Source organism: Siniperca chuatsi, linkage group LG4 (assembly GCF_020085105.1).
Source record: "Siniperca chuatsi isolate FFG_IHB_CAS linkage group LG4, ASM2008510v1, whole genome shotgun sequence".
NCBI classification, from domain to species: Eukaryota; Metazoa; Chordata; class Actinopteri; order Centrarchiformes; family Sinipercidae; genus Siniperca; species Siniperca chuatsi.
The window spans coordinates 24404621-24415549 of record NC_058045.1 but is presented as its reverse complement, the minus strand read 5'-3'; positions in this window follow the sequence as shown (position 1 = coordinate 24415549).

Sequence of the window (10929 nt, the reverse complement as noted above, 5' to 3'; positions counted from 1 at the left end):
TGCTGGAAAACCAAAACAATAAGCTGAAAGATGTTAAAGCACTCTGAAGAGCTGAGAGAACTGCAGAATCGAGAATACGAGTAACCCTTTTCACATTTCACATAATAATTTGACAGATTTTTCATCTAAAAATTTTGATTAGTACAGCTTTAAAAAATGGCAAAGCTGCTTAATCTTGGTTTGTTAACTAGATTTACAATAAACAGATCATATGAACATCAGTGCTGACACATTTTCACTTCAAATTTGTGCCAGCTGCTCAGTCTTATCAATGGTGGATTCTCTTTCCAAACAGGGGCTCTAATTTTTGGGTATCTCCTGAAAGTGCACTGGCATCTCCATCATCACACTTTGTCATGTCTTTTTATGTAGGAATCATCTATATGTAATGGATTTTTTGCTGCAAATCATTACCAAAGTAAGCCCTCACAAAAAGAAATGTCTTTCCCTCCTAAGAAAATGTCTGTCTTGTTATTTTCTTTCCACAGAAGTGTCATTCTGATCCCCAGCCCAACCCCAAGCTAAACTCTAAACGACATGACCAAATGAATTTGTATTGAACCAGCCCTGTGGGCAGTAAGGACCAGGTAAAAGCTGCTTATTTCTGAGCTGATACAAAGCCCACACAGAAAAGTAATAGTGAAACTCACTCAGTGAGGTGAATGGGTAAACACATAAGCACCTGCCCCAGGGGTTAAAGGATTGGTTCTTCACCTTCTGCAAGTTTCCTCTTCAGCTTTTAAAGAAAATTGTCACTAGGTAGTAATTGTTTGAAAAGAATCTATGAAGAAATTTATCATGACCACATACAAGTTAATGTCAAATGTATAGACTTTTAAAAATGTATCCTCGTGTCAAGTGTACCTTTACTTTTCCTTCCACATTGTATATTGCTGAATGCTGCTTCCCAGCACCACAGACACCCTTAACTATGCATGATTGCTCCATTGGGATTTGGTTACGACCATTTTTCAAAATTCTTCAGCCTACAGCCATTAACGGCTAGCTCTCTATTATTATGGAAAGTATGAACACTTTGCCGCAGTCACTGAACAATTCAAATAATTATTGTGGTTATTATGGAGGCCTCAGCAGCTTGCCAGGTCCCTTTTCATTTGAAACTGCTGAAACACTACTGAGAGAGTAAAGCCAGCCACAGGCCAAATGGCCAAAACCAGCCAGCATTACTAATAGTGCTTTGTTACTGTGTGAGAGTGAGCCCACTGAGCTGCGCTGACACAGGATGGATGCTCTGAACACTCACAGCTACTTTGACAAGACTAAAAAATAGCAGATATCCCAACATCAACTGGCCAGATATAGATATATATATATATATATATATATATATATTTTTTTTTTATTTTTTTTTTTTTTTTTTTTCATAGCCCCCCATCATTTTGGTGGCATGCTGACCATTTGATTAAGGCCACCAGTCAAAGTTTCCCTGATATTGTCTGTGTATATACAGTTGTATGCAAAAGTTTAGGAACCCCTGACAATTTCCATGATTTTCATTTATAAATATTTGGGTGTTTGGATCAGCAATTTCATTTTGATCTATCAAATAACTGAAGGACACAGTAATATTTCAGTAGTGAAATGAGATTTATTGGATTAACAGAAAATGTGCAATATGCATCAAAACGAAATTAGACAGGTGCATAAATTTGGGCACCCTTGTCATTTTGTTGATTTGAATACCTGTAACTACTTAGCACTGATTAATTGGAACACACAGTTGGTTTGGTGAGCTCATTAAGCCTTGAACTTCATAGACAGGTGCATCCAATCATGAGAAAAGGTATTTAAGGTGGCCAATTGAAAGTTGTTGTTCTCTTTGACTCTCCTCTGAAGAGTGGCAACATTGGGGCCTCAAAACAACTCTCAAATGGCCTGAAAAAAAAGATTGTTCTACATTATGGTTTAGGGGGAAGCTACAAAAAGTTATCGCAGAAATATAAGCTGTCAGTGTCCACTGTGAGGAACATAGTGAGGAAATAGAGGACCACAGGCACAGTTCTTGTTAAGGCCAGAAGTGGCAGGCCACATAAAATATTGGAGAGGCAAAGGCGAAGGATGGTGAGAACGGTCAAAAACAGCCCACAGACCACCTCCAAAGACCTACAACATCAACTTGCTGCAGATGGTGTCACTGTACATCGTTCAACAATTCAGCGCACTTTGCACAAGGAGAAGCTGTATGGGAGAGTGATGCGAAAGAAGCCTTTTCTGCACACACGCCACAAACGGAGTCGCTTGAGGTATGCAAACACACATTTGGACAAGCCAGCTTCATTTTGGAATAAGGTGCTGTGGACTGATGAAACAAAAATTGAGTTATTTGGTCATAACAAGGGGCGTTATGCATGGCGGCAAAAGAACACAACGTTCCAAGAAAAACACTTGCTACCCACAGTAAAATTTGGTGGAGGTTCCATCATGCTGTGGGGTTGTGTGGCCAGTGCCGGTACTGGGAATCTGGTTAAAGTTGAAGGTCGCTTGGATTCCACTCAATATCAGCAGATTCTTGAGAATAATGTTGAGGAATCAGTCACAAAGTTGAAGTTACACCGGGGCTGGATATTTCAACAAGACAACGACCCAAAACACTGCTCAAAATCTACTCTGGCCTTTATGCAGAGGAACAAGTACAATGTTCTGGAATGGCCATCCCAGTCCCCAGACCTGAATATCATTGAACATCTGTGGGGTGATTTGAAGCGGGCTCTCCATGCTCGGCAACTATCAAACCTAACTGAACTGGAGATGTTTTGTAAGGAGGAATGGTCCAAAATACATTCATCCAGAATCCAGACACTCATTACAGGCTATAGGAAGCGTCTACAGGCTGTTATTTCTGCTAAAGGAGGCTCTACTAAATATTGATGTGATTTTTCTGTTGGGGTGCCCAAATTTATGCACCTGTCTAATTTCGTTTTGATGCATATTGCACATTTTCTGTTAATCCAATAAATCTCATTTCACTACTGAAATATTACTGTGTCCTTCAGTTATTTGATAGATCAAAATGAAATTGCTGATCCAAACACCCAAATATTTATAAATGAAAATCATGGAAATTGTCAGGGGTTCCTAAACTTTTGCATACAACTGTACATTGTCTCCTGCCTGAGGATGAATCCTAAATATTGTGACCTCATCTTTCTGGTGCCACCATCAGGCCAACAGCTCCACTTTTATTCAAAAAATAACTTAATCTGCAGTTTGACATGAGGTTTGCTGAACACATTCATGCTCCCCAGAGAATGATCATTTTCCATTTTGGACACTCTACAAGCTTTCCTGTACTGTTATGGCCTCAGCTAGCACCCACCCTAATGTGACTAACTTTTTCCTGTGCAAAGCAGAATGTGTGGTCCTCAGTATGTGATTGGCCCTGATGACGAGACACTACCACTCCAATCAAGTGAAGTCCATTTCATTATCAACGTCCTACGCAGCCAATCATTTGATGCAGCTGTGATTTAGTGTGTTGAGCCTCTGTGTCTCCCGTCCTGCTGTCTATTTGATAATTAGGAGTTCTCTGTATAAGGGAATGCATGCATTTATCAGACCCAAAACCCATGCAGGGTTCCCCTTGGGACACCCTGGCCGCTTTCGTGACTCTAAATAACCTCAAGCCGATCGCTGGCCCCTGTGGCGATGTTTGAGGCACTCGTTAACAAATTACCTGCGGACTGGGCCAGATCTAGTTTTAGTAGCTACATGCACACTTTCACACACACACACACACACACTTAGAACTTTGTATAGAGTCATTGAGAGCAGGGGTGTTGCCTTATTATACAACCCTGTGTTGTGAAACGATCAATAAATCTATCTTGTATCTTGTAAAATGTCTTTTAATTTGGGAAGGTAAGTGGTAGGAAGTTCATTTAGCAGAGGTTTTATTTTCCTTGTCTTTTGTTTAGTGCAAGGTAAGTAAGGCCTTTTAAAAAGCAAGAGTTAGCAGTTCTCTTTTGGTTTTATTTATTTTATTGATTTAGCAACACTGTTGTCATTTGTAAACGTATGTTATGAAACGATCAATCCTGCAATAAATAACAATTTCACCAAAATCTGTTGCTTCCCTGAGCTGGGTTGTAACAGCAACCCTCAGACAAAACTGTGAACTTTGCTCACAAGATATCTTAAAGTCCAGTTGGCAGATTCCCATAAAATATGCAAAGCACATTCAGGTCTTCAGAGGATAAACCCCTTTTGATTTCAATGACATCATGGCCTGTCTTCTTGTGCCACCCACAGCACAAAACTAAATTTTCTACTACATTAGCAGATGACAGTATCAGTTAGTCAACTTATGGGATGGATTGCCATAAAATTGTGATCAGACGTTCATGGTTGCCAGAGGATGAATCCATATGACCAAAGTCAAAGGAGTCCAAGGTTGGTGGTGAGGCTGGCGGGCAGGGTATGATCTTGAGCACAAAGAGATCAGAGTTAGCAAGGCTACCAGAAACACAAGCGAGCTGAAACACTTGAATACACAATTCAAGGAGCTGAGGACGTGAACTACCACAGTGGGTGAGACAACAATCTGGTGATGAGTGGAAGGAGGACCAGGGTTGATATGCTGAACCATTGATTAGTGGATGGGTTGCAGGTGTGCGGCTTGGAGCAGGTGTGTCAGATGAACGGAGAATCAGGACACAGGACCACACAGACACAAGAAAGACAGACAGGGAATACTGAGGTTATAGCAGAGGCTGTAACAAAATTAAGAAGGTGAACATTGCAAACATTACATGCTAACACCAGCACATGAGCATGCTACATGTAGCACAGGTGTAGACTCCTATTGTAGTCAAGTGAGAGTAGGTGAGTTGTGAAACTAACTAACTAGTGGCTAAAATATCATAATGTCATGTATTACCTTGCTGAATGAACTAGCCCAAATGCAAGTCATTACTTGTATCCCAGCACTGGAGAGTATCTGCCGTGATCCATCATCCTCTCTGACAACCACAATTATATCCTGAACTATGCAGACAGCAGGTTCTTACAGTAACGTGACAGGCCACTGTTATAATTGCATCCTTGCACATAGTCATGTCTTGCTCTCCTTTGATCACACGGTCTTGGTTTCCCTTCTCCTCCACAATACTCCAGGTGGTATCTTATCTGTACTGCAGTTGGAGGATGAAAAACAATGTTTAAAGTGAGATAATCCATCACAAACATGACACCTTTGTTTGGCTTTTATATTATTTTATTGTTCTGAATTTTCATGTCAGTTCTAAATCACATTACACTACTACTTACTGTCAATCACCTGACAGCAACAAGAAGTTGTGAAAGTGTCTAGTTTTGCCCTTTACCCTACATCTACAGTACTTTTGTCACAAGGTATGAGGCAATTCACCTGTTTCTCATATTTTAAATGGCACAATGTTTATGTTAAATGTTTTGTCAACTGGCACACAAAAACCTGGGAGGAAGTACCCAAAAACTGGGGGGGAAAGGTGGAAACATCGGCCGATCAAAAAAGAAAACAGATTTTTCAAACACACCTGACATTGTGGTACCTGCTTCTTCTTCTACTATAGACAAAGCATATTTGTAATATTGCCACTCACTGTTAATGACTCCACTCCACCACAAAGCCCAAGAAAATAAAAAATAAAGAGTGACGGTTTTACTAAGAATTTTCCTAGGACGTTTCCTAGACAGAACTGTGTAATTTGGTACTAATTACAGGAAAAACTGAGACAATGTAAAGACGAATTTTCCTGAAAGAGCTGCCCCATTACACTGAAAAAAATATTCATTTGTAATCGAAAACATTGTTCCCCATTTTTGTTGAATTTTGCCTAAAGACTAATTAAACATTTGTGCATGTTCAGCTGACCTGCTGTGTACTGACTTTGGGGGTGTAGGTAACTGCAACGTCCCTGGTTCAATATATTACTCATTTCTAAAAACACTACAGGTTACATGGGGATCAAGAAAAGGCAAATTCATTAATCAATAAACACAAATGCAGTCTTTGGTGGGAAGCAGCAATTAAATGCCATCATGTATCACGATGTATCAGGGCAGCTGCGGCTCAGGGCTGGTGGTTTGATTCCCAGCTCCTTTTTGTCCACATATCGAAGTGTCCTTGAGCAAGACACTGAACCCCAGATTACAACTGATGGAATTAGACATGCTGGTGCTGGTTAAATATGGTAAGATCCGCATCCTCTTAAATATGTTCGCATTAAGCTAATTAATGGAAACGTCCACCGAATCACATCACATTTTGCCGAAATTTCAGAAATTCCCCTCAACTTGCACAACATTTTAATGCAAACATCTTGACCCACAATGTCTATTGACAACCTCTAATGAGCCTAGTTTCATTCAAATCTGGGTGCTTTGTCATATAAATGTGCAAGCCAAATTGACTGCAAACACCGCTGTATGTGTGCAACCAAAACTCCTACTCGAACCACAATATGTTGCATTGCATTGTGGGCGGTGAGGCTGCTGGTGGAGAAATCGCTATTTTCCTCTCTTCTGTGATGGATTCCTTTGATTCTTAGGGACTGACACCAAAACATAACATTTACATCAGTGTTTGATGTTTCCTTACTGCCTGTGGCTGTAACATTATTAAAGTGTTTTAAGGGATTTTTCCTTTAAGAATTATCAAGAAGTGATAATCTCTAAGCAAGACAACACATCCTTCATGTCAACACAGAAAAGCCCTTATTTCATCTTTTGACATGAATAACTAAAGGCATCCCACAGTCTTCACTATGCAGTTGTTTATTGACTTTATTTGTCTACACACACACACACACACACACAGCCCAAAAAGGAAGGACCCAAGCGGAAAACCCAAGGCTATGCTCTGTGATTTATTCATTCAATAACCAGCAGGACGATCATTTTTCTCCATTTGGCTGCATTAGCCCTAAGAGAAAAACTGTTCAAAATGCTAGTAAATAAGAAATAGTGAATGGAGAAAAAGGAGTAGAACCACATTATTGAGTCTGACCTTCTACCAGCTGATGACATGATCGCCTGATGGTAAAATCTGCAGTGCACATAAATCATGCCAGATGAGAAAATGCACTGGGCTATGGAAATGAGGCAGGAGAAAGGTTTTGTGAAAACTGCTGAGTGAGATGCAGCTGAATACATGTCACCTTTTCATATCCAATTTCTTTACTTCCTTCTTTCCTCCATCCCTTCCCTGTTATTCATTCATTCTTTTGTTCTTTTTGTCTTCACCCCACTTTTCCTCCAGCCTTACCTTTGATCCATCTTCCCTACCTCACTTTTTCATACCTGTTAGAGGGAAAATGTGGCTTTTCTTCTTTCTCTTGCCTGGAGGCAGCCCCATGAATACCTTGTGCTGACTTGTGTGTGCTTGTGAACTACATAACCGTCTGAGGTTTCCAGGTCATGATGCAGTGAAAGGGAATGCAGGGGGAGCAGCTTTCGAACTGAACTTGCCAGTTTCTGGACAGGACACTGTTAACTTAACACTGCATGGACTGTGTGAAGAAAATTCCAGCCAGGTTACTGCAATCTAAAAACTGATTATAACAGAATGAGCACTGAAAAATCTCTGGTTGGGCGATGATGAATGAAGGAAAAGAAAGCCATAAATTGCAAAGGTCACATAGTTAAGAGATGACAATGAAAGTGGTTACTCTTTCTTTAGTTAAGATGGCTGACTGTGAAACTGTGACATGGGAAAAGTGCTTTTGGTTTTCATTATCTGTGCAAATTCAGGTTATATTCAAGTTTTCAGATCAATGATGCAAGAATGTTATTGGGCAGAACACAATTGTTGTTTCCAAAACTGCCATGTGACTGAAAATGATGCACACTGCCTTGAAAGTCTACACGGTATTGTGGCCAAAATTATAACAAGTCCTAATGACAAAATACCTTACTTGTCATTGCCTTCCAAAACGACACACGAGTATTTTCTGATTTTGTGCCCCTTATCTGCAGAGCAATTTTGATTGTTAGTGCCATCCACAATGGACAAATGTAAAATTATTAATATGAGGGTTTTCTGATCACCACTATGGTTAAGGATGGTTAGGTTTAGGCACATAGACTATTTGTTAAAGTTGGGAAACAATCATGAAAAGAAATGAACCTTTAGGTAGGAAAAAAGAAGTGCAGTGCTCTCCCATGTAAATGTCTTACACTTTCTCAACCCATCAATGCACCTATATGTGAGGTTTTTGTGGCTCAATAACGAACTAGCTAGTCAACCCAAATCACATTTGACTGGTAACCACCCTCGAGTTCAAGACGAGCCATCAAAAATATGTTTATGTTTTAGAGAAAAAAACGAGAGTGATTTTGATTTTAAAAAACTCAAAAAAGGATTTGTGACGCATATTTAGAACTTGACTGTGTCTTTAAAAGTCTGCAAGGTTTTGTACCCAAAATTTAAAAATTCTTTTAAGCAGTATCAATTTATTTTTCTAGTCCAACTGGGGGCAGTGGAACAAGTTGTAAACACAACATTGACATATTATCACTGTATTAAAGTTGTTATAGTGAACTTTTTAGCAAACAGAAAATAGCTGCCTGCTGAGACTAGAACGAAGTTGATGAGAGTGATGAGAGATCGAACCAAAACAGTCAAGTTGCAGGCCATAAAACTAAAACAATGAGCTGAAAGATGCTAAAATGCTCTGTAGAGTTAAGGACAACTGCCGAATCAGGTGATAATTCTTCGTGGGTTTGTCTCCTCAAGCAACCCATTTAATTTCTTCATTTGAAGAGCTGTAGGATTTCGTGGCATCTAGCAGTGAAATTGCAGATGGCAACCATTTCAATACTGCTCTCATCACCTTCCCCTTCAAAGCGTGTAGGAGAAACCACGGTGGCTGTGAAACTCACGAAAAACGCAAAAGGCCCTATCTAGAGCCAGTGTTTGGTTTGTCCATTCTGGGCTACTGTAGAAAAATGGCAGTGCAACATGGCGGCCTCCGTGGAAGGGGACCTGCTCCCTCTGTAGATATAAAGGGCTTACTCTAAGGTAATGAAAACACAACTCTTATTTTCAGGAGATTATACACTAAGTATTATATTCCATTTCTGCTAGTAGCTCCTCCTAAATGTTACACACTGGACCTTTAAGTGCAAATTTATGCTTTCTTTCACTCAACACTTTGGTTGCAAACAACCTCGCTCACAGCACACATTTTGATGTCATCAAAAAATATGGTGGTGAATAGAACTTATATTACTATTGGGATCATCGACATTACGAGAAACCAACTGCTTAGTTACAGAGGGAAGGGAAAGCTTGTCTAACCTACTCATGTATCACATGTTCTGTTCTGTCATATATTCATCATACTCATCTATTATCTCTGTGGATGCAAATATTCTGTTAACTAACAATGTTAAAACTCAAGAGAATCAAATGTTCATGGCCCCTGCAGAGCATCTACTGCGGGTTCTTTGGCACAAACAAAGATGCAGGAGTTCGTTCACAAACGATGTTTTTATTTGTTTCTACTGCTCACACACACATGTTCCACAATCACACACAAGGCAATCAACCACAGTGCCGTTAATCCACCAGGCTTGCTCACACTGGTTGCGATCATCTCCTTTCTAACACAGTTCAATAGGGCAGCCTCAGTTCTGTCCATTTGTGTGTATCAAGCAGCAGCCCCAAGGTCCAGCACACTACTGCATATAAGGGGAGAGCATAATTAGACAATGAGTCTCAGATGTGTCAATTAGCTGTCCCTGGCACTGCTCACCTGAGCCACTCCCCCACCTCTCCCTCTCTGCAGCTGACTGCTTAACCATGCCCACCTTTACAGTTATATTATCCTATTAACACTTTCATGCTTTTCTAGAAATAATTACCTGGAGTGCCTTGGTAGCCAATGGTTACAGCGCATGCCATATAACTGCAATGTTGCCAGGTCGTCTCCAGCCGGCAACCTTTGTTGTATGTCATCCCCCTCTCTCCTCCCCCATTTCCACCTCTACCTCACTCTGCCCCAAAAAATGGCCAAAAAATATAAATTCAAATATAAATAAAGATAAATAATTATCTATGTGCAGCTTTTGTTAAATGCCATCTTGCCACCTCATTTGTGCATGTTCCTTCACTCCAACTCCAGCTGATCTCCACTAGCGTCAAGGATTCATTGTGCAAAGATGAGAAGAATTACTGATGCTATATTCCCACCCAATATAAACTTTGTCTGCTTTAATGTATGCTGGTGAGTAATTGTCAACGGGAAATAAGACTGTGTCATAGGGAAATGTTGCACAGAAAAAAATTAACAATGCTCAGGCAATGTGCTGTTCTCTTTTTTTCAAATTATGTCACTCAAGCTTTTAATTAAATGTAGTAAATAATTAAACGTGATTAAAAGCGAGTGGGTGCGTGACAGTGAAAATATGAGAATGTGAGGAAAGTTACATTAAAGGTCCAGTGTGTAACATTTAGGAGGAGCTATTGGCAGAAATAGAATATAACATTTATAAGTATGTTTTCATACTTCATTCATCTTTCAGACCAAATCAGGCGTTACAGCGATTAGCCGCAGGTTTGTGCAGTGGTGTCGGCATGTTTATTTTTGCTTTAGAACTTAACCGCTGTGAAACAATCAGAAAACAACGTTTTATTTCTCTGATTCACCGGCTTTCTCACTACCAGTGCTCTTTCTCCTTATTCACTCTATAGGTTGCTTGACCACCGCTGTCTCTCTCTCTCTCTCGCTCTCTCTATCTCTCTCTCTCTCTCTCTCTCTCAGACAAATGAACACAAACCAAAGGAAGCTTCTTGGAATCGTTATTTTTCAGCAGACTGTAAGCCAGACACAGAAGTCGAAGCTGGGTACACTAAATAAACACAACTGGCAGAGTATCATAGTGTGGTCCATGAACCCCGCCTAGATAGCGCCTGGTTCCAGTGATATT